Genomic DNA, 24804 nt, shown 5'->3' with positions numbered 1-24804 from the left:
TACTTCGTTCGCTTCGTCCACTAAAATTCCATAAATATTCAATACTCATATAAATCGTTGATGTAACTTTCAATAAAACTTCCCAAGGTTCCCAAACATTGCAACTTTGGAAATAAAGTACTTTTCCAGCTAGGCAAGTGTGTTGCGGAAGAAATTTTTCTGCAGGCAGCTATACTGTGTAACGTGGATTTGTCAATACCTGCTGCCTGAGCATGTAGTACATTGGTTTTTCTGCATGAGAATTTGAAAGGTTCAAATATTACATGATACATTTACATATACAATCTTAATTACAATTGTACGAATATCTTTATTGAGGGTTCTTCTGAGCAGTTTCGATACATACTTTGACGACATGTTACTAGAGGTTAATTCATTTCCATTGTGCTTATGGAACTGTTTCAGACACATTAATTTTCATTCATCTCCTAATTGTGACTCAGTAGGGTAGTTTCCTTCATCAAATAAAACGAAAGGCATTGATTGCGATTCCTTACCCACCATTAGTGTATTCATAACACACAAATTATTTGTTTTAGAAATCCCAATTTAGACGAATGGCAATAGTCAATTTTAAGCTCATTTGAAAAAGGCCAGATTGGCGCCCATGCGATGCCACTCCACGTGACGTCACAGGGACCTAGTTTCTATACGAGTAGATAGGAGCTTTACATCGTTTGAGATTACCAATGCATGTGTGAGGCACAGAGCTCAGGGAAACGTCTCTTGATAATTACCCAGTAAAATTACCTAAGTTCGGAAAGTTTCCTTCGTTTGATACGGTAATAATAATCCTTATTTAAGCCAAGCGCTACCTGCTGGCACCCTGCGTCGTATCAGCACTCAAAGCCTCGCCCCAAGGTCACCTCACTTTGCGACAGCGGGAACCAGAATAACGTCACGCGGACTTTCCCCAGCATTCCTACTTAGCCGTCGCGTTTTCGCGCGCTTGAAAATTTTCACTTTTCATTTAATCGCGAAAAATAGATATCGTCATTCAAAAATCTAATAGTGTGAAATACGTACTCCAGGAGTAATAATCTTTCGATTTAGGCAATAAAAAATAATAGAAAACCACCCTATTACCATCAATGTTCCTCAATATCTTTTCCTTTTTACATCAAGCTAAGAATTGAAAAAAGAAAATTTGCAAGGGGATTGAAAAAAAATGAGAATATGTAGAAGGATGCATTGCTGTATGGCCTACATCATGCATTGCCATACTCGACTCGACTCGAGGTCAAAAAGTACTACTCGCACATCCCTAATAAAAATGTTACCCTAAGAGGAAGACAAGGTTAAATATGATTTTCATGCTCCGAAAAAGCTTCACTAATTATTAGAATATCGGCCCTTAAAAAACGAGCAATTAGAGATGAGAATGAAAAGGCAGCCGTTCACACTTTTAAGCCAAAATCACTCGATCATTTATTTCATCCTTTCAGAGAGATGGCTCCACTGATATGTTTTCAGAGCCCAAAAAGAGTCATCTCCAAACCAATCATTTTCTGAATCGCGCGGTCATTCCGCCGTCGCAGTACTCATATGGCAGTATAACGCTCTGAATTCTCTTTTTATCTTTCCATCGCTTCTTCCGTCGCTTTCCGTATTCTCTATTGTCATGAAATTAATAGCTATACGTGACATCACAATCGTTGGTAGCAGCCGTGCGTTCTGATTGGCTGGAAAGGGAAGTGCCGGGTGATTAAAAAAGGAATGCGATTGTCATCCCTAGAGCCATCACGGACAATTATCGCGTGACACGGTCATTTTTCCACCATAGTTGAAGAGACCACTGGAGAAATGGCTCCAAAGGGACGGCTGAAATGGTCGTGTGATTCTGGCTTTTAACCTGCTTACCATGAACCCATTTTTAAACCTGCGTTTTACCCTTCTTAAAATCATCTCTTGATAACCCCCAACGAAAAACGGAAATTGTGTTTTCTCTTGACGGCGCATTTTGACGTGATCACTTCGCATCTGCTAAGAGTGCTATTACTACACCTGAGAGCATAGGTAATTACGGAGAGCAGGGACTGACTGAATTTTCGTTACGAGAGGGTGTGATCGGCTGCCATCTTCTTCCACCCCCCTCTTCACGTTTCTCAGCGGTTCTCGTCGTGCTCCGTGACATTTGCAAAACGATCCTCAGTTAACCTTGAAACTCAAAAAACAATGCCATTTTAACAATTACAACATTTTCGTACGAAGAATACAGGAGACTTTGAAATTGCAGCCAAATTACAACAGGACAGCTGAATCTTGAGATAACTTATGAGTTACTGAATTTTACCTCAAGTTTCATTTATCGGAATGCGTAAATAGGTGTATCGCATCTGTAGTAATCCTTGAGATAATGAGATGAGAAAATTTTATGCTAGTTTGCGTCGGGTAGTGCATCGGGTTGCATGAGGTAATAATTTAGGTTCTAGGGGGCGATTTTCGACCCCTCATCCAAAAACGTTCTCTAACGTTCATAGATTATGTGTAACATTGGAAACCTTCTTATCATCAAGTGCAACATTTCACGTTTTTTTTGCCGTGCAGGTCTTGGTCTATCTCATTCAATAGCTAGAAGTGAACAAAAACTTACCACTGAGGAGAAGAAGCAATTGTGAAGGCTTTGAAGCTAGCTATTGCCTTCTAGAGAAGCACTTCCATCCGTTACCGATATTTTTTGCATCACATTGGCGGTGTAGTGATCTATAGGGCATACGTTTACGTTGCTTAGAGCGAGTTGTATACGATTCGTTCTCAGCAATTTAACCTGGTGCAAATATGGGGTTGAAAATCGACACGACATCATCTGGTGTGTGTGTGGTGAATGTCTGGTGACCAGATCATGGGGCCATGGACCAGATGATGTCGGAGCGCGACGAAGCCGGTATTGTGAAGTTAAATACGTCATTTTATTTTCTACAAAGCTATTTCATCCAATAGCGCTTGAAACTCTTGAAGGTAATAACGCCTATCGACAGTCATTGGAACTGGAGAAACACCCATGGATTCGATTTCATCATTGATACATGGTCTCCCCTAGGATCGGTGGAATATTTCCCTTAGATGTTTGGGCGATATTCGAGGGCCTAGCAGGACAAGAAGTTGAGAAAAAGTCAGAGCGGTAAAGGACTCATTAGATCACATTAAGTAATTTTTAAAACCTCAGAAATGGTAACAACACCTGTAAAGTAGTGATAACGGTCTATTTTTAATCGGTTTTGCGGCCGATTCCACAATATTATCCTGGCTGGGAGCTAAACTCCTAGTTAACTTGTGAAGGAGGTATCTATGCGGCAACGAAAACCCAGTGTCTCTCTTGCATATTCGTGATGACACCGTTCGGCAAGTTTGGAAACATTCTAAGAAGCGACCGCCCACCCTAACATCGTAGAGATTACTTACAAAAGGGGCGATGAGGCTTGGAGAGGAAAAAGGGAAAATAATCACTAACTGTTTTCAGCCCACGCTGTTTGCGCAATCACTGGAGGAAAATTCCTCCCACCCAGACGATATGAAACGCTATCCAAGGAAGAAAAATCACAACCAACCAATGTAGGCAGTAATCAAAAACCAGAGACCCACATTGAAACCCCAACATCCGTAGAATTATAGGAAATGGAAACAGATGAGCAAATTTATAAATATACTTTATTAAAACTCTGACCCCTATCCTCCTTCGTGAGCATTAAATTTCATTCACTCACGTGATTCAACCTTAAGGTTGGAGTGTAGTGGGTAGGTGAGGGTACAGCTCACCCAGATTTAGCCATAAATGTGTGTCTATCGCACATTCAGGGTATTAGGGGAGCCAGTTTCTTTTCCTGTGCCACTTCGCAATTGGATGAATTTCTTTGGGGGCGTATGAAAGCCTTCCCCGGGATTTGCACCACCATCCATCCACGGTCCATCCGCTAGGCTACCACCTAGGCTAATAGGCACTAGACTACCATCCACCAATTAAATTACCAGATATTAAATTATTGTAAAACTTCCGCATTAAATTCATGCGAGATACAATCTTCATACTGCCATGGTTTCCACCGAGTTGTGTCCACGTCTGATGACGCAGTTTTGCCGTCAATCACCTACAGGTCTTAAGTCAGACATGATACTATGAACATAATTATATTAATATGTATATGTTCATGCATGGTTTCATGCGGTGGAAACGAGCAGATTTTTAGCGTGTAGTCGCCACAAGGGAGAAATTTCAGGGGGGGGCAGGGGCCTCCAAAGCCCCCCTCCGCGTACGTGCCTGGCATCGAACATCCATATTCGAGGAGATACAGTGGGAATCACGGAGGAGAAGTCACACAATGAGTGTCACTTCAAAAAAACGAGAAACCGCTAGCATTTGACCTTCAACGACGACCAAAGTCATCGGACACGGCGGACTCGCAGTGGGCGAAGAGATTTTTTCCACGGGCGCCTCTCGTCTGTTACAAAAGGTGATAATTGGCAGAGGAGGTGGTGGGGACACGAAGATGAGAGTGATTCCACGGAGGAAATGCACCTCGGCGCTTATGCCAAATATTGGACGAGTAAACGGTTCACACGACGAGTTAAAAAAGCTAAAATAAGGACTTACCAACGGAAAAAATATCTTCACGGCTTCGGTGCGCTTACAGAAAAAATAACGTGAAATCGACGCCATCTGTCACAATCCTCTTGAAATAGCAGGAAAATTCCGCAGAGACGGTATTGAAATGGAGTTGAGTTGAACAGTCTTCGAGCGGGCGTCCTTCGACGGAAATGAGACAAGCACAGAAATATTTTCAATGCATATGAAAGGAAAAACATTCAAGGGAACTAAATTATGCTTTATTATAAATTTTGAATAAATCTATAGAGATAAAACAATTTCAAATTTAAATAGAAAGCAAATACCTACTCCTCCGATAGGCGAAATTTTGGAGAGATAGTACTGCACCTTGGAAGCGATTCATTCAAATATCGAACGCAATAAACAAGTTCTATCTTTCATTTCTATATATTAACAACTATTTTTTTTGAAACCAGTAAATATCTAGATTTGACACTGATAGAAAATCTTTATTCCGTGGACTCGTTCATTAAAACACGGATCGTTAATGAGTGGAAGCGGCACGAAACTTCAAAATTCGTGATCTAAATATTGAGCTAAACAATTGTGTAACAGAAGCTTCACTGCAGCGCTTTGGCGTTGGCCACGGGAGGAATAGTAAACAGATGACGATCGACAGGGGATCAAATTGAACGGTTGCACAAAGAGATTCAGAGGCATCGCGAGCTATTGATTCAACCACTTCACCGCTCACCGATTACATTAACAGAATGACGATAAAAGGCGAAACGAAAAGAGCGTCGGGAGATGTATCGATGACTATTTTTACGATCGGAAAAAACGAAGTGCTAACGAGTACAGTTAGCGAGAATTCCGAAAGAATAAAATCTCCAATGAAAGCATAGTAAGGGAGTGAAGGATAGATGCCTTTGAAAAGAGTAAAAATAAGGAATAGCAAATTGATGCTTGGAGGTTTGCAGTAGAACAGCAGTTACCTAAACGTTAGTTTTGAGTTCGTGAGAGTAGAGTTCACTCCAGGCTTATGTAAGCCAAAGGGGAGTGACGTTACACACTAAGAACCACCTCCCACTTCGAGGAGTATAGGGTAGTTTCCTTCATCAAAGAAAACGAAAGGCATTGATTGCGCTTCGTTAACCACCATTATTGTATTCATAATATACAAATGATTTGTTTTTAGAAATCCCAGTTTGGACGAATGGTAATGGTCAATTTTAACCTCATTTGAAAAAGGCCAGATTGGCGCCCATGCGATTCCACTCCACGTGACGTCACAGTTGCCTAGTATCTACACGAGTAGATAGGAGTTTTACATCGTCTGAGATTACCAGTGCATGCATGAGGCACAGAGCTAAGGGAAAGATCTCTTAATAACCACCTATTAAAACTGCCTAAGGTGGGAAAGTTTTCTTCGTTTGATAATGTATTAATAACCCTTATTTAAGCCTAGCGCTACCAGCTAGCAGGGTACTCTGCTGCCTGCTAGCATCCTGCGTCCTATCAGCGCTCAAAGCCTCACCCCAAGGTCACCTCACTTGCGGCAGCGGGAACCAGAACGACGTCACAAAGGGTTTTCCCAGCATTCATACTTAGCCGTCGCGTTTTCTGGCGCTTGAAAATTTTCACTTTCCATTTAATCGCGATAAGTAGATATCGTCATTTAAAAATCTAAGAGCGTGAAATACGTACTCCAGGAGTAATAATCTTTCGATTTAGTTAATAAAAAAATAATGGGAAACCACCTTATTGTTCGGGCGTGCCTGAAGGCTTCACTCAGGATGTGAACCACGGACCCTCAGCACTCCATCGATGGATCCCCTCATCCGCAGAAATCCCCTTAATCCATCATCATCATCATCATAATTAATGGTGAGCAATCCTAAGATTGGTTTGACACAGCTCTTCACACTGCGAAGATTACACAGGTAAACAAAAAATGTTTGTTTGAAAACTTTTTTATTCTAATAGCTGATCTTTATAGATTTTTAAGTGCCGAATCCAAACCTGGGCTTAGTTTTTTTGTATCAGCCATAGTTTCCAAGCAATATGTATTTTATTATATAGTCTAATACCCCTAAACAGTACGTAGGGAAATCAATGAAACACTCCGATTGTACATCGGAAAATACTTATAAACTTTTTTCACAAAGTCTGTAATGTTTCTTTGGAGTTTTTTTAATAACAAACACACCACAAATATAACAAAAACTGTCAGCAGAGTTTTTTACAGCCGCAATTAGAATTTGTACTGAGCACATGTACAGGTAACGTGAAAGTCAGGTTAGGCTGAAAGTAAACAAAACATCAGCTGTTCAGCATGTGTTTCAGCAGTGCTACCAACATAATTTTCGTTCATTAGACCTACTTTTTCAATTTTATTTTAACTACAAAAAAGCTGTTAAATTCTAACAATATTGCTTGATTTCATAAATTTAACTATATAATATGAATAAATGGTGGGTGATACAACTTTTTAAGCATCATATTTGGATTCAGCAACCTAAAAAACATAAGAATAAGGTATTTTCAGTAAGAAAGTTTTTTCGTCGCTGGCCTGTGTTATTGTTCGGGCGTGCCTGAAGGTTCACTCAGGATGTGAACCAGGGACCCCTCTATCAACTAAGGAACCTTCTATCAGCTAATTTTTTCACGTCTACGTATTTCTTCCCTTTCACATCCTTCTTTACTCGTTCCTTATATTCCATTCGAGGTCTTCCTTTTCCGTTTCTGCATTCTACTTGTCCCTCGACGATTGTCTTCATCAGGCCATCATGTCTCAAGATGTGGCCCATAAGGTTGTTCTGTCTTCTTGTCCAAGTTTTCATGAGGCTTCCCTTCTCTCCTACTCTTCTTAGGACTTCCTCGTCACTATCGACCTTAATAATGATACATTTGGGGTCCTCATCATTCCTCTGCAGCATCACCTTTTGAAAGCCTCTGCCCTTGATTTCTCCGCTATTGTCATTGTCCATTTATTGTCTGCTGACTTCTACGTTTAAATTTCTCACTATGCGTAGACCATTCTTTTTTGGCGGAATGCTCTCTTCACCTGAGATATATTCTGCTGATAATTTCTTTCTTACTTCTCCCATCGCTAGTTATCTTGCTTCCCATAGAATATATGCATTCATAAATTTTGCGTGGAGTAAATTATCATTTTTTTAAAGCGAATGCGTACCTTTACTTCATCATTTGAGAATATCTTTAGAAGTAGCGACAAATTAAAACGGTGACATTCGGAGACTCCTTTTAACTTCTAACTCTCACATTTAATTTTATCAGGAGCACAGAAAAATCGCGTAGCTTTCAAAGTAAAATTCTAAGTCTTCTAATACGAATCTGTTAAAAGAACGACAATAGTCAATATGTGCAGACTTTGGACCTTGACTGTTATTGAATCAATTTTTTGCGGCATAATAAAAATGATGCTTTTAAATTTTCATGAAATTCTGTTAAATTCTCATAATTTACACATCAAGAGAAAATAAAATTTCACAAAGAGTAAGGTGGCCCAGGGTAGGGAACGCACGCCTTTGGCTTAGGCTGGGGTGAGCGCGACCCCCGCCAATCTGAATCAACCATCTCTCATCAGCCTCACTGAATAAGCATTTTGCACTTTCAACTATTACTTGATAGATCATTCAATGGAGATTGCAAAAGTGGAATTCCAGATCTTAGAGTTGACTCGAAGAAAAGGCTTGGGCGTAGCACTCAGAGGAATTTACTTCTCCGAAAGATAAAGTAAAATGCCTTTTGACTCGAATCTCTCGAGGAGGACTCTGGCGGGAAGTTGCGCAACCATAATCAAACAAGCAAAGAGAGCAGTTCATTATCGGATGACGCTTGAAACCCAATCCCTACCTAATGGAGTCAGGATTATCCGATAAATCGATGAATTGTAACCATTGACATTCAGAAAGGGAGAGAATCCGTCGATTACACCGCGTTCACAAACCTTCCTCATTAAGGGAGTAAAGAACCAAGGTAGGTAAAAGTCTTTTACTGACCTTGTAAAGAACTAGCGATTGTCACGCTGCTCCGCGGTATTAATAGGAACCTTTTGGTAAGCGTCGCTTCAAATGCTCTTCTTACCTCACCCGGGTTAATTATAAACTAGAGCGATTTTCGGCTACCGAGCATGCGACCAACATTGAAATGAGAAAATCCGAGATCAAGCGATGGACCCAATTGGCTGCTTCGGACGACGTCATTAGTTCATTTTGATAGAATATTTTATTTCCATTAAATTGAACTCATGAAGTAGGATGATATCTCAGTGAGGGGCAAATTGGATGCTGAACTCACAAAGTGGTTTGGCCGCAAAAAGTTATCTCCCACTGATATTTAAGTAGGTACTTAGTACGAACGAACGATTAATATTTAATTGAATACTCTAATTATTATTAGATTACAAAAATTAGGAGTGAGCCAAAAGAAATTACAAATTGCTTCTTGAGTGCAAGAATAATTACTTTGATGATCAAATGATAATGATGATGATTCAACCGCTAAAATGATAACTCGGCAATCAAAATAAATTTATAATAACTATAATAGTTACTAAGCACTCGAATGATTACAATCAACTAATATTCCTCTTCGGCGTATAAATACAAATAAACATGGCATCGAACTCCACTTATGACCCAAAGATGCTATTGCCGGCGAAACTGTCGTCAACAAATAAAACGCAGTGGAAACCCGAAAACCATAATATCACCCACTACTCACCGCACAACCCTTAGCAAAAATATTATAATTAATATTCAAACGAATACAGTATTCGGAATACAATAACCGCCTGGTTATCGTATTACGCATAGAATACGATTGTAGTCAAATACACCAGCCTGATCTGAAGGAGTATTGCTATTATCATCGGCCCGAGGCCGATAAATGCATGGATTCTAATTCTTTCCAACTTTAATGAAGGATTCTAAGTAGTTTTTTGAGTAACACTATCAAAAATTCAGCGCACAGCAAAAGGACAGAGTTCCACGGCGATGTAAAACTGGCAGTTAAATCATATCATTTCTTCCATTCCTCCACCAAATTGTCGTAGAGCCATTTTTATGTCTCACTTTCAAGTTATGACCTTACTTTTGACGTTGAATGTATCTTTACAACCAACATCAGCCTTGAAAACTTTGTTTATACTGCAAATCTGAACAGGACTTTTTCAGGTTATGCCGCTGGGCGCAAAATCTTTTCTTTTATATACAAAAAAATCATAAAAAATGCGAGAAAAAATAGAAATTATGTTTATTAAATATAACAAATAGTTCTACGAATCCACATGGGATAAGAGGCCACCTGTCATGCGTCTGCCCTGACGCAATGAAATACTGCTACGCAGAATCCTCTAGTTGGAGGTTCAAATGCCAAGTGACGATGGTTGATATATTTTTCCGCTGGTAATAAATGATAATTCCACGAAAAAAGTCGTATTTAATTGAATATGCACATTGATGCCCATACATGATTTTATGTCCATTTTTGCATTAAAAGTTATCCTACCCTAATGGAAAAAGTGGCATCTTGCCGCTGGATAATCTTACAACAAAATTGTTAAGTTTTCGGTGTAACAGAATTGAAGCATACAAGCAACGCTATAGAAACGACATGTAGTGGAGGTTTCCTGATCATATCCTCTCTGAATTCGCTTATTTATTTTAGATAAAGCAAATTTATTGACCTTAACCATGAAACTTCATGGAAGAAGGTAATTGAAAGGTCGTAAATGTTATCAATAGAGTAGTAAACGTATAGCCAATTGATGGAAACGTTGTATTTAAGCTTTGCTCTTGAATTTACTCTGTATTTTGGTTTGCTTAAGCGTTCCATCTGCCGATAGCATGAAGAGCGTGTATTATCCACATATGAGAGTGGAGGAATAAAAACCAGGCATTACGTTTTAAGAGATAAGGATGAGTTGCTCTTGAAACGCCAATCACGTGTCACGGAATCGATCCACGACTAAGAGTGCCAATTCTTTCTCAAGGTTGGTAAAATCCAATCGTGTGCCCAAGAACGTAAACATCCCATCGAGAAGAGCAAACAAAAGCTCTCGCTCCCTCCACTGCAGTGTTTGGGATAAAAAATGGATATTACGTGATGAGATAAAAACACTCCAATTGTCTCCTTTGGTGAAAGATTGTGTCTCAAAAGTCGAGCTAAAAATAATACTTTTTATTATGTAATTTTCTGCTTAGCCATATCCACAATGGAATTCAAACTGGTTTTAAACCTGTGCAAAAATTTCGGTTATTTTGTCGTTTAAGGTGACATCTATCATTAGCTATAGCCATGAGGAATTAGCATCGTAACAAGAGTCGTTAATTTTTTGTGCGAATCGGGTTAGCGAGTCTCACGACGATTTTTGTATCACCTTCTCATGGCTAATTAATGCTAGCTGCAGATCATCTTCGATAGAACCAGAAAAAAAATCTGGTCTCTTTAATTAAATTATTTACTTGATGTCCAATCACTAATATGCCACCAAAAGTAGCAATTTTGCGTCATAATATAATAAAAACAACTATGTTCCATATCAAAAAACTAAAATTTAAATTATATGAAGAATTTTCTGCCTATTGTTGTCGTCAGGGGCGCGGGTTGGGAAGGGGAAGAACCACCCTTATCCACTGGTATCCAATAAATGATAAAAATAAAGAAACTAAGAACATCCATCTAAATTAATATCCACAATCATGCAAAAGAGAATGTCCTCAGCATGCAATGGTACCCCATATATTTATCACTCGAAAATATATCGAAATAATCTTCGTCTTTACCTACTTATTTAAAATATGCTAATCGAACTTAATTAATTAACGTGGATAACAATAAAAATATTTAGAAAGATATATTATAATATATTGAATTTTATATTTTATACTGTGTGTGTCAAAATTTTCCAGATTCTTTGTTATTGCTTTGTTTACTTAATGAAGGCAAAATATCTTTTATCTAACACCCTATTTCAATGCAAATATTTGAGTCCGTGACCTCAAAACGAGAGTTACCCTCATAGCGACACCTCTTTCCAGGGAAAAATTAGTTCACTCATTACCTGTGTATTACCTAATAATTTCCAGGATAAATTTAAATTTTTATTATGCACTTAAAAATTATTTATTCAAATGTTACGAAAGGTTTATCCAAAAAAGTTAAGCATTTTTTTTCAATCTATTTCTCTGCCATAAAAATCTCTCAATTTCTCAAGTCTAGCTCCATCGATGATTTCGTCTCGCCATTTATTTTATTAGGGGTAATATACCAGTCGATGAAAGCTTCAAAGGTAGCCGACAACTCTGTTATACAGTTCAGACTCGCCAATCACGATTCAGCCACTCATTGAGTTCTAGCAATTCAAAACCATTTTATTTTTTTCATTCATACTTGTTGCATCATCCCCTCATTCACTGGGGGTAATCTAATATTTAATTTGCATTTAGAGGAAGTTTGCAAAGCAATAATCGCATTCGCATCCGTACTTCGCTACCGCATGGCTGCATTTCAATTTTCACGCAGTGATTGGGATAACCTCCATTTTACGAATGACGCAACAATCCCTCTCCACCGGTCGTATTTCGTCTTCTCTCGCGTCACATTAGTTTCATAAAACAACCTACCTAATAACCACGAACTTATTAGATTATGTCGATTACGTCAGCGTCAATATTTTCCTCCGTCTAAAATTCAATGTGACCTCGGAAATCCGACTCATATGTGACCGTGATATGGAATATTTCAGTCGAGCAACCCATTGGCTTTAGCAAATAACTCCGAAGTCAGGAAATCCAATAGTCAACTAAAAGAATAGCAGAAAAAATCTCTTTTTTCTCTACTAGTTTCAATCGGCAAACGTGAAATGGCCGTATAATCGAAAACACACGGAAAACACTGGAAATGCATAAGAAGCCAACACAGCTGAATCGCAAGCCAAGCAAGGTTCGAGAGAGTATGACCCTAAGCTCGGGCTCATAAGTCCGAGACTTTTATTCCCGGAAGTGACGAAAGGAGGGGGAGCAGTGCTTACTTCCGTGGCGTTCCGTGGCGCTCAGGGAAAATTGACAACCAAAATGCGGTGGTGCGAAGTGAGAAAGGTTATGGTGAAGACAAGCATTGTGCTTCGGAAGTGTTTTCCCCGATCCGAGCCCGACTCGAGACGGATTTTTTAAGCGAATGGTTGAAGTAAATTTGATACGATGTACATTCATTAGCGAGCATCCTGTATGCATAAAAAATTCATAAGCATCATCGCTTCTTTTACATTTGGCAAACCAGGATCCCTCATAGGAACTTTTATTGCAGGTTTTAAAAAATCGGAAGTTTTGAGAGGAGGCGGCTTGTTAATCACGTGTGGATCAAATGCGTGTGTATGCAATTGAAATTTTAGAAACTAAGAGCTGAGGGGGGGGGGAGGGGAAGAAAGTAAGAGAGATGGCGCCACCGAAATAGGAGCCAACCGTCCCTCCAATGATAGGGACAGGTGCGGATGGAATAATGAGTGGATGGAAGAATCTCAAGGCGTCTCCTGGGAGACGAGGGCTGTTGCAACCGAGTTTACTCTCCCTAGAGAAATGTACTGTCCTAGCCTAGTGGGAGGAGCACTAGGGGGAGCTGCTGATCGAGGGGTGCCGGGTTCAAACCCAGGGTGAAGCCTTTAGACATGCCCGAACGAAATCCTCGAACTGCGAACATGCTCTCAATGTGCGAAACTCACAAGCCAGTGGTCTAGTCCAGGGTGAGCTCTACTCTCACCTAACCAACCTTGGGTCTCAATCGTTGAGTGAGCGAGAGAGAAATCGTGGGTAGATCATCCCATGAAGAGAATGATCCAGAGATTTTTCTCCACACATGGAAACAAATACAATTGGACGAAACGATTTTAAATCGAATATGCAAACGTGTCGCCTTTGTATCACACCAATACTGCAGTGTTACTCGTTCGCCGCGTGTCCTCCCGATCTCATTTTCTTAATCAACTTCGTTTTCTTTCCCCGATATAATGAGTCGCGCAACCAAAATTTCGCACTAATGAAACGTGAATGGAACGGACACAAATCTGCCCACAGAATTACGAAAATAATTCCGACTATGAATTGACGATTGAATTTTTCATTGAAAACTCACGATATTATTTTAACCGACGAGGGATCGCCTGCCTGCCTGAATCTCCTAATAAATGGACGAGCTGCATTACCGCAATGGTGGATTACAGTGGATGTACTCAGTGCCGTAATTATTGGGGGAAGGGGTGAGATGATGGCGCCCGGAACCCCTCACCCCCCAGAACCACAAAAATAAAAAATATATTCGTACCATAGCAATATCACTTTTTTGAAACATTAATTAAATGGTTTCGCTTTAGTTTGGCCTCTTTAATTTATTAACATTACCACTTTAATCGTATAAGTAACGAATGATAACAGTTTTATTTAGTTGAATTCCCGGTGTAAGGGAAAGCTCAATTTATTATTACCCGGTGTGGTGTGGTTTTTAATTTTATCCATTCCCCAAAGCAAAGTCCTGTTACGCCACCGCTTGTACAGTATAAATATGTCGCATGTGAGAAAATACGAGGAAAAACTTTTCAAATTTAAAATACAGGCAAACGTTGGCGGGCAAATACTCTTTATACCCGAAAAAATTATTCATGATAACGAAAAAAGGGAATTTTTCGCGAAAAACATAGTTCGGTCCGTCCTCTTAACAAATTTTATTCCTATGCACTCCTATCTCGTTTATTGACCGCAATTCGCCCACGTTATTCGACTAAATTCGACATTCCCTCCGCAAACACGCTCAATCTTCTAACTCCTCTTCATCGCATTTGAAAGCCTCCTCTCGCAAACGAACTATTCAGAGTTTCGAATTTTGCCCATTTTGTTTCTACTGTAACACATAGGTCACCGAATAAGTAATTGTACGCCTCATTTGTAAACGAAACAGATTTTTGAACATAGGGAAACTAACATACCCTGATACTCTTTAGCTCGATTCCTGGTCTGGAAGCAAAATATATTTCACATACTTACGATGGAATTAGAATTACGATCGGTCTTCTGAAACGGATTGATATTGTTAAACGAGAGTCTAATGAGTACATTCAAAGTTCAAAATATCTAAAGTTTGTAGTATGTTTTTTAAACTATACGTTCCAGTTCAATGAAAAAGAGAAATGGGAAGTATTCACAAATTTATTCAATAATTTATACGACGCATTTCGACCTTCAGATCATTCATTCCATTATAATCTCTCTTTTTCATTAAATCAGAATATCATTCCACAACAACTCACCTGCCTCAGTTACTTCTACACATTCCAAGTTCAAATTCCAAAGTGGAAGAGTTTACTGGTTTAACTTAAGTTAACTGGCTTTGAACTCCTAGAAATAGTTTCGAGATACGAACCCAAGCCCCCCCACCAAATGAACCCCCTGAAATGTACACCAAAATGCTCTCCGTTTGTACAACCTCCCGAAATATATACTGGCAACATCATTGTTTCATCCACCATATTTTGCTATCCACATCCTCCACCCTAATTCATATTCACGATGTACAAGTTTATAGGAAGTAGCTCTGGAATTAAAATTTCAAAAGTTCTAATTGAATTACTCAAGGAGGTATAAATTGCGCTTATTACTCAATATTCTTACTTAACTTATTCTTATTCACGTTACTCAATAATACTTCACTTTTACTATCATGGTTTTTCTACTCCATATATTGGCTGAATTTAATGGCTACTTCTTACTTGACTTTGAAATATACACATAAAATATTCACAAAAAACGACACTAAGTCCTTTTGTTAATTATATTTCTATTTATAACATAAGGCCATTTCTAAATCAACAAATTTGACACTCTTCTCAATTAAATTCAACGTAAATGATAAAGTTTTCACGGCGCAAGAGGGATTTGAGATTATATAATAAAATTTCTCTATGCACATTTGTGAGATAACTAGCATTTGTCCGCTGCTACGGTTTTTACACGCTGTTGAATTCATAGCCCCCAAAGCACCTTTCCCAAATAACCTTGACGCTGACCAATAACTCAATCTGCACAACGAAACAAAAAAGGCCCTCGTCATTCTGCCTTATCTATTATTATCTCACCACTTCCTGCATCGCAGTCCAAACTCAGCACGAAGCTATTCTGCCGTGGCGATAAACACCCAGATTACCTGCTTCCGCCGGACAGCATCAAAGAGGGTGAGAAGGTGTGAATGTGTTGACGGATTGAAAGCGAGTTCTGAGCTAGCCTTTAAACAAAAAAGAGCTTAAGATTTGGCATCAGAAGCTCTCCCAAGTTAGCTAGATGAGGAAAAAAGACAAAACAAGACCAATAAAGTGAGAGTCATAATACGTTTTGGGAACACCTGAAACGTTCAGTCGATGGAGCATGCAGCGAATATTAAATTTGATTGATTTTTCCATAGCCATTTACATATTACGGATATTTTTCAGGTTGAGGGTGGTTTTCCTGAGCGCCGATTGGCTTGGCGCCTTTACCTTCGCACCCACTTATAGGCCTTCGCTCCTTTCCGACTGTATTTCTCCCTTCAGCACAACATACGATCTGCCGTCCTTTCTCCCATCGAATACCTGGCCGCTTACTTCCTCTCCAATCCTCGTCTCTCTCAAAGCCTTCTCCAAATCTCCGTCTTCATCATTCGCAATTCGATCGATGCCTTCGTCTTCCATTCAATTAACGGGCAGCCAAAAATATGGAGTGAAGTTCATGTAACTACTTAATAAATAAATTCCACTCCATTCGCAAGCCATTGCAGCAAATTGCGGGTCAGTGTAACACGGATGAGTGTAACTTGCTACGGCTTTTGGAGCATCTTATTTCACATTTACCTGTCGAGGCCGTAGAGCTAATTACCTCATATTCAGCGATTCCACTCCTGTCCTGATAAGTCTTCGAAGTGAGCTGTGATAACGAAACAATCATTTAGGCAAGCGAAAGTTTCCTTCGGGCTCTGACCGGAAATAACACGACGTTAGCAAGTTCATCACCCTTAGGAGTACGCTTCCTTCAATGTTCGTGTGAATAGCTTGGTGGTAGCTCGCGCGAAGTCTACCGCAAAATTCATAACAAAACGCAAAAAAGAATCCTTGCGATGCCGCGAGTTTTCTTAAAATGCACTGAGGAAGTTTACATTCGTTCAGAGACTTATTATTGTTCGATGCTACGAACATGTGCAAAATTACGAGCGTAAAACTTGTTCAATACTGTTTAAGCATTCATATTTTTTTAAGACTCGGCCTCCATTTAAAATATTATTTTCTCCGTTACACTTCATTACTTCACTTTGAAAATTTTACCGATTTCGTTCCTCTTCTTAACATCTATCTTTGCAGAATGAACTGTATTGGAAGCGGGATTGAAGCATCCTCTTAATAGCTGTTCTAAAGCTCTGGTTATTTCTTATCCGCTGTTTCAACAGCTTTGACGTTCAAATTAAAGATGTTCCTCTACGATACAATATTTGAGAAACCTGTAATAGCAACCCTTCCAAGTGTGCTCCATATTTTCTACGGAAACTCGTAGGGTTTTTCTTCTCCGTAGGAACATCTTTCCTTACCGTAGAAACATCAAATTATGGTTTCGCTAGTAGTGGCCTACGCCGCCCTAATGATGGCGTTGGGATTTCCCTATCCCCCTATCCTTACCAACCCTATCCTCACCCTGGAGGCGTCGGCGGGCTCCCCATCGCCGCGGCGCTTCTTTCTAAACCCCTTCCCTAGATAACTCAGCGAATAAGTTAAGTTAGTTGGTTCCCGGCCTCCGTGGCTGTACCCTTCTAAGGGCCTACCCTAGATCCTCATCCGTTGAGCTCTATACTGTGTAAGAAAGGAACACTGGGCCAATCACGCAAAATCTTTGGGCAGTTCAATAAAAAAAACGGCAAATTTCTCCACGGTTTTGTAGAGATGCCGTTTTGAGCACAAAAAAGGAAGTAAAATTAATATTAACACTGCGGCGGATGTACGCTACGGATGTACAAGCAATATATATATATAATATTGCGGCGAATAAGTAGAGGAAATCAAAGTCATTAAAGTTAATGTGTCGAGCGTGAGTGATGCATCATCTTAAACTGCGGTTTCACTCTTTCTCCGGATTGATGAGTCTCTTCGTCGCCGTCGCCCCTTCGTCTGAGCAAACAAGTCGACCCCAATCAGCCTCCCTCCCTTCCTCATCTCTTGTGAGTCTCTCGTCGCTGGACCGACGAGCCAAGGCCCTTGAAAGGATCGCGGTGGGCGTGAGACAAGTGGCTGCAATTGGTCGGGGCGAAAGGCCTTCTCACTCATCCATCGAGTTAGACGCTCCGCTCATTACATGTTCTGATGAGTCGTAAGGACTGGAACAACTAAAGACGTGGACTCTGCGTGCTGGGCTTAGGCCTCATCCACACATATATGAAAATCACGTTCGTGAAAAGGAGAAATAAGGATAGCAGGTCGTACATCCTGATCGGGGAGAATATTTCCAACTAAGACGATTGTAAGTATATTTGAGGTTAATTTCACACCCAAACTAGAATGGGGAATGCATATTTTATATCAGCTAGTGGGAAAATCATTTAACACGTTGCATCGGATCATGAGAAATATGGAAGAGAGTAAAAAAGAAATGAAAGAAATGCCCAAAATGACTATGGTTCGTCCTATGTTAGAATATGCTATTTCAGCGTGGGATTCTCATAGAAAAACAGATTTATCAAAGCTTGAAATATTTCCTGGACGTCTAGAAAGGCAGTCAGGTACACTCTAGGAGGGCATAAAAGGATAGTGTCACAGCTATCCTTGGGTGTTTGGGATGGAAACCACTGAAATAAATAAGGACCATAAGTACGTAATTTGGGGTCTACAAAGCCTTTATATGAGAGCGGACTTGGAAGAAAATAGGTCAAAAGCTGGACTCACTCACATTGCTATGCATAGGAAGGATCACAATTTCAAAATTAAGTTCAAGAAGCAAAAACGAAAATTTTGAAGGAATCTTTCCTGTATAAAGGATAGAAGGAGGGGAAAAACTAACCTTCTTCATACGTTCAATAATCCTTAAAAATCATGGCATCTGCCCATTTCCATGATAAGACTGTAGGGGGCGTTTAGTCGAACAATGGCGGACACCGCCTATTCCATTGTGGAAGTGTTTGGGACGACACGACGTGTAGTGTTGAGGATGGAATATAGAGGACTCTGCAGCAGATCAGTGCTCACGAAACGCGGTCTCTTAGACGTCGTGAGCAGTGATAGGAAGTGCGCCCGCTGGAATATACAACGACCCCGGTCGGCCAAAAACACGTCGTTTTACGACAGCAGACGGTTGGATCGCTTCCCCAAACGGCCATTAACACAAACCAGCCGAACCAGCATCACACGACACTTGACCTAGGTCAGGAGCCGAAGGAAAGCAGAATTTTTCCACTGACAAACCTGAAATACTTGAAACCTTTCAACGGTTGAAAGAAGAATCTATACTATTCGTTCTAAAAAAAACTACCTTACCGTTTTTTTTAGGCATTAAGTGAGTAGCTTTATTAAAACTACATATTAGAATAATAAATACGAACTTAGAGTTATTCCAGTCCTGAGACCAATGAGTGACAATCACTTTACTTACCAGAAGTTCCGTGAATATTGAGGGATTCCTGCATGTCCTTCCTTCCCCTACTCTCTACCTACTTCCTCTGAAACATATTACTATGTTAACGACTCGCCACGGGAGAAAAGGTTGGATTTCCACTATAATGTGATACGGGATTATTGAAGCCGGTAGAGGAGTACCAAATGATGAGTGTGGAATACACAAAGAGAGTAACTTATTAAATTAGACATAATAATTCATTTCATGTAACATTCTCCTACTTCTGAAGTTGAAATATATTTCCGGTTTTTCCTTAGATTAACGTGCTAGCATATGAAACATCTCATTTGTGATGGCTAGCAGCAAAACTGAATTTGTCCATGAGTGTTGTCATACAGTTTTTTTTTTTCTAATTATTTTTGGTCTACCATTGGGCTACCTAGACTTCGAATTATCCTGCAGAGGATTTTTGTCTGGAAACGAGCCATTAAAACACGTTACCAATCTACGTGACACATTAAGTTAGCTTACTGATATTTTTAAACCGTGACGTGATTCGTTATCACGACTGATTTTACGCTGAACAACTTCTATTGTATAAGGAAAGGAAAGGGTGTATTTTCACGCACTGGTCTGTGGAAGGATTTTTCAAGAGGTGAATGGGATTAATATCTCAAGAGGGAGGATGGGATGGTGTTGCGGATTTTTTGCTATTCAAATGTTCGCCTCTGCGTACTTTGTAGTCCCCGCTCTCCCCGCTAGGGGGAACACTACGGCGCAACTTGTCCGCGCACCTCCAGTAAATGCCGTGATCGCCAGTTAGCTCTTTCTCTCTCTCTTGAACTATAAAGCAGCCCTTCCTTAAAGGAGCTAACGTGCCTTTATTCTTGTAGTACGCAACATGCAGAATAGTTACTAAATGGCTCCGCCAAATTCCGACCAACAACGAGGCGAACTCAATAAAAATTTTGATCTTTTAAACTCTTTATTCAATGATTGCACGGCTGTTACTTTCCCAGCAAAAATTAGGGAATTCAGTGATAAAGGACCATCCATCTATGTCTTTCAACTCTCACTGTCAGAGGCTACTTAAATGATCAATTTGACGGACTGGAGGCAAAGCTGAGCAAAACCATCAACTGGCTCTCATTAAAGTTGTTATTTGCGCCTGCCTTATCTTTCCGTGTAACAGAAGAACAGTTTTTCAGTTTATCGATGGCTAAGTTCTTACAACACGTATCTCAAAATTTGGCCGGTATGACACAGGTATCTTAAACAAAGTATAATAACACTAAACAATAAGATTCAAGCAAAAAACAACTCTTTATTGGCAAGCGAATGCTTCTTTTTCAGTTTTATGATTTTTTTGTTTTTAATTTTAGCGTATAATTAGACAATATAAATCGATTTTTTGCTCTCCTGAAAAGTTGCTATTTTTGAGATACGTGGTGTTAAAACTTAGCCATCGATATGCTGATTCTCCGATCCGCATGGGTTAAAAAGAACCCAAGGCTGGCCTCCAAATCTTTCGCTGTATTCCATGTTTAAGGAACGCATCCGCACCCATCCACGCATAAATCTTTGACAGGAGTGACTGGAACAGGGGATGCTTCACCCTTTTAGTAGAATGGCTCCGCCAGGGCACCTGACAGCCTCTCTGCCGGCATTTGCCACGCTATTAGGAAGAAAAAAAAACTCTCGCCCTTTCGCGAGCTTAAAGTTGCCTCTATACGTAAGGCCATAGGCGCGTCGACCCTAATTTCCTGCGCGCGGTCGTACTTTTTTAAATTTCCACTCATTCCCGACTGGTCCCACCGCGAAAATCTCGAACCTACAGGCCTCTAATACCGTTTACGAAGGAAAAAATCACAAACATCCATTCCCTGTATGGATTTTAATCCTTACCCTCTTGAGATTGAATCAAATCTTACCAGAATAAATTATATTAATTTTAATAATTCCTTTCTTTACTCAAGACGGTTTAGACAGTGGCGTAGCCAGAGGGGAGGTCCGGGGGGTCCGAACCCCCCCGAAATATAAAAACACAATCAATTTCCCTCATAAAAGGAAACAAAATATTGAAAAATCGAACCCGAATTTAAAAAATATTTCTTTAACAAATGAAGTTTTTTCGATTATGAAAAGTGTTAAAATTAGTTTAAAACCCATTGCTTGGTACCCTGTTTTTCAAAAATTTCTCCCCTGGTTTTCGACCCCCCCCTCCGAACGAAATTCCTGGCTACGCCACTGGGTACTGACTACGCTGTTAAATGAGACATGTTGGAAATCAAGTGACTGGGTAATGTTGGTATTCTGAGTGTAAAATTTGTCTGTTTCGGAGCAGGAGGGAGCCAAAGATTTTCAGGTCGGAGGAAGCACCGGGATACGTCCAGCAGGGGCCCGTTCCATATAACACCCTGTGTTGGTATAAATATGTATGTGAATGCAATTTCAATGTTAATTTCTATGTGTTACCATGTGCATTGTTGTTTTGTTGATTTAAAAAAATGTGTCAGTATGACGTGTATGTTTTAATGTTATAGAAAACCCTTAATAACTCCACCCAAGTCGTCATGGAAAAGAACCGATAATGGGGTGTTATATTGTTTATGTGGAGAACACGGAAGTTCAGGTAATCTTTTGTACGAAGGAAAAGAGGAAGAATAAATAAGTTAAAGAAAAAGAGTAAGTAGTGATAAGTTAGTTAATTCTATCGCTACTATTACGATAAGTGTGTGTGAATCTTTTCAACGGAGAATACATGTTCTTTTGAGATTGAAGTAACAACTTAATTTCCATCCGGCCTGAAAATCAACCCACTACAACAACATCTGCGAGTCTCCTCTAGGATACTGGGCAGGGGGTGACCTATCACAACAATGAAGATTGTAACATGATCCCGACATGCTCAGCAAACGGCCACAAGCAAAAATACACGCAAAAAAATTCGTGAATATTCATATAGGTGGTGTGAGCTCCCATCAAGCGTGAATCGCTCAATGAAACCCGAGATAACAGCCAAATGCACGCACATTCGCACATTGGAGTACACTTAAACAGGTAATGTACGTATCATTCAATGAGGGATATGGCCCGTGAACTCTTCCCTAATTCGGGTTCGACTGTGTCCCGCGCGGTCATCTGAAGAGGGCTGAAGGTCAAGGCCAAAGACGGGTCACGGACGAGCGAATCTCTCTCGGTGGTAGCCCTGCCGACATTTGAAAATATGGAGTCTTTAAGGAGGCTCTCCAAAAAAAGTTTATTTCACCAGCTTAACAAAAGGTATTTAAAAGTAATCGATGAATTTATAAAATCTACTTCAAACACATGATGCGCGCGAAAAGCAATGAACTTAGCTATATAATTTCCCAAAACTACGACCTCAATCCGTCCCTCTACTTATATTAAGTCAGCGCGATCTTCCCAAATAGTCAAAGATAGCTATCGATAGACGGCTATGCCAATAAAATCGGAAGCACCTCGACTTGGGGATCAGACTTTGGGACAGACTTAGTTACACCTACCCTCTTCATTTAATTTCTACGCTGAAGTCTGAATCGTCAAGGTAGCACAGGGGTTCGCAATCAGTGTTATATAGCAATAATTAGTCGATAAAAAGTTCTCACTCTTTAAGCAACGCACTCTAAGAATGGCGGCCTTCAATTCCACATAAATATTCTCCTCTTGTTTAATTTATTGGTGGTTATAACCGCAGATCTGAAGCTCCGAAATGACTAATGTATAATCTGAAGTCAAATGATCGTTTTCGGCTGGTGAATGACCACAACGAATGGATTGTTTATTGAAAGATTCCGCAGACACCTTTCATTTCCCGTGAGTTTTAAATTTAATATAAATAAGGAAAATTGTGATGGGAATAAACATGAAAACAAACGTTCTCGTGGCAGTCAGTCAATCCAACCCTTCACGCACTTTCGGATGTCGCCATTTCAATCTTGTTCCAGTGTGCAAACATAGAAAATCGCTGTCGCTTGCAGGAAAAAGTCCACTCGGGTTTTCATCCGGGTGAGGTAATCCATTATATCCTTCGCTTTACTGGTCCATCTCAGGGATCGTGACGAAACGCAAAATACGATACAATTAAATCGTCGATATTTTCTCTCAACTGGCTGCTCACCTCGAAAGAACTTTCCCACACCAGATCTGTCTTCCCTCTTTTTTTTTAATCTCTCCACTGAAGTCTGGTTCGTCAAAGTGGCACTTATCGCGTTAACAATCAATGTGTTAACTATAACACTTGGGAACTCATTTGTGACAAATTTTTTGTTGACTCCAATTTTTGAGCAGCTTTATTATTATTTATTATTATTTATTTTTTTATTTTTTTTTATTTCACACACCACCGAAAACAGCACAGTTTGGCCTTTACATCGGGGTTGATAACATTTAACAATCACAAACATCCATGCCCTGGATAAGGGTAACCTACCCAAGCGGGACTCGAACCCGCGACCTTCGGGTTGGCAGGCGAGGACTTTACCCCGCCGCCACCGAGGCCTCAAATAAATAATATTAGTATCATTATTATTTATTTGAGCTGCTTTTATAGCGTTATTCAAACGAAATTTAGAGGTGGTTATATGTACCACCTATATAATATATGAGGTATACACTTAAATGGTTTACCACCACGAGTGAATTTACAACAAAACATCCCTGTGTGCAAGCAAATTTGGGGCTAGGTGCCGGCTGATGCTGATTTTAAAACTGTTGCTGGTTTCCTTCTACCACGTCAAGTTTTTCACCACAACTTGTGTGATTGTGATCACTTTCTGCTAGATTGCAGGAGGCATCATTGCTCTCCAATTTGCTGAGATTAACCTTATCCGACTACGCGCCGCGCCGTAGGAGACCGGCGACCATACGATACACGGACGTCTAGCTATTCAGGAGATAGCATATTGAGACGCGCCGGCACCCAGCCCCTAATTTGCTTGCATACAGTGATGTTTTGTTGTAAATTCACGCGCAGTGGTAAACCATTTAAATGTATACCTCATATATTATATTGGTGATACATATAACCACCTATAAATTTCATTTGAATATCGCTGAAAGTTAAATTCATCGTTGGTTATTTGCAGGATACATGAAATGTAACTATATTATAATGTAACTATACTATAATTTATGGATAAAGTGTTCTCACTCGTAAAGCAACGAATCCGAAATGTGGTGACCTTCATTTCCAACTAAATATTCTCCTCGTGTTTAGTTTACAGCGGTCGCGATCTCGTTTCCCAAAATAAGATGCGTAGCGTTGACACCGTCTCAAACGCGATGTCATTCTCATTCGCAGCTGAAGCGGTCTTGTGTTCCCACGGCAACAAAGTGGCCTCGATGGCTAGAACAGAATCACGCAAATAGGTCAAACGATGCGATTTTACGGTACCTACATTCGTGGAACTGCTAGGCGCAATGAGTGGTCTACTTGTAATCCCAGAAGCTCTAAATAAGGTCGTCAAGAAGAAACTGAGCGTAGTATTCCTTAGAAGGGCTGACGAAAAAAAACAAACATCGGCTACCGCTTTCTTCTGTTCTTCGAAGTAAATGAGTCACAGCAATCATGACCGCTCTAAGCCGGGTATTTAACAGCTACTGACA

General features: G+C 40.0%; 1 protein-coding gene across 1 annotated transcript in view; it reads right to left on the bottom strand.

The window, feature by feature from the left end:
- LOC124165205 (cytosolic phospholipase A2-like) overlaps positions 1–24804 on the bottom strand; it is a 106253-nt gene that overhangs the window by 41659 nt on the left and 39790 nt on the right. The gene's annotated exons all lie outside the window — the stretch shown is intronic.

The sequence above is a fragment of the Ischnura elegans genome, chromosome 9 (assembly GCF_921293095.1).
Source record: "Ischnura elegans chromosome 9, ioIscEleg1.1, whole genome shotgun sequence".
Lineage (NCBI taxonomy): Eukaryota > Metazoa > Arthropoda > Insecta > Odonata > Coenagrionidae > Ischnura > Ischnura elegans.
Note: the sequence above shows the minus strand (reverse complement) of the source record. Positions and strands in the feature narration are given on the sequence as shown.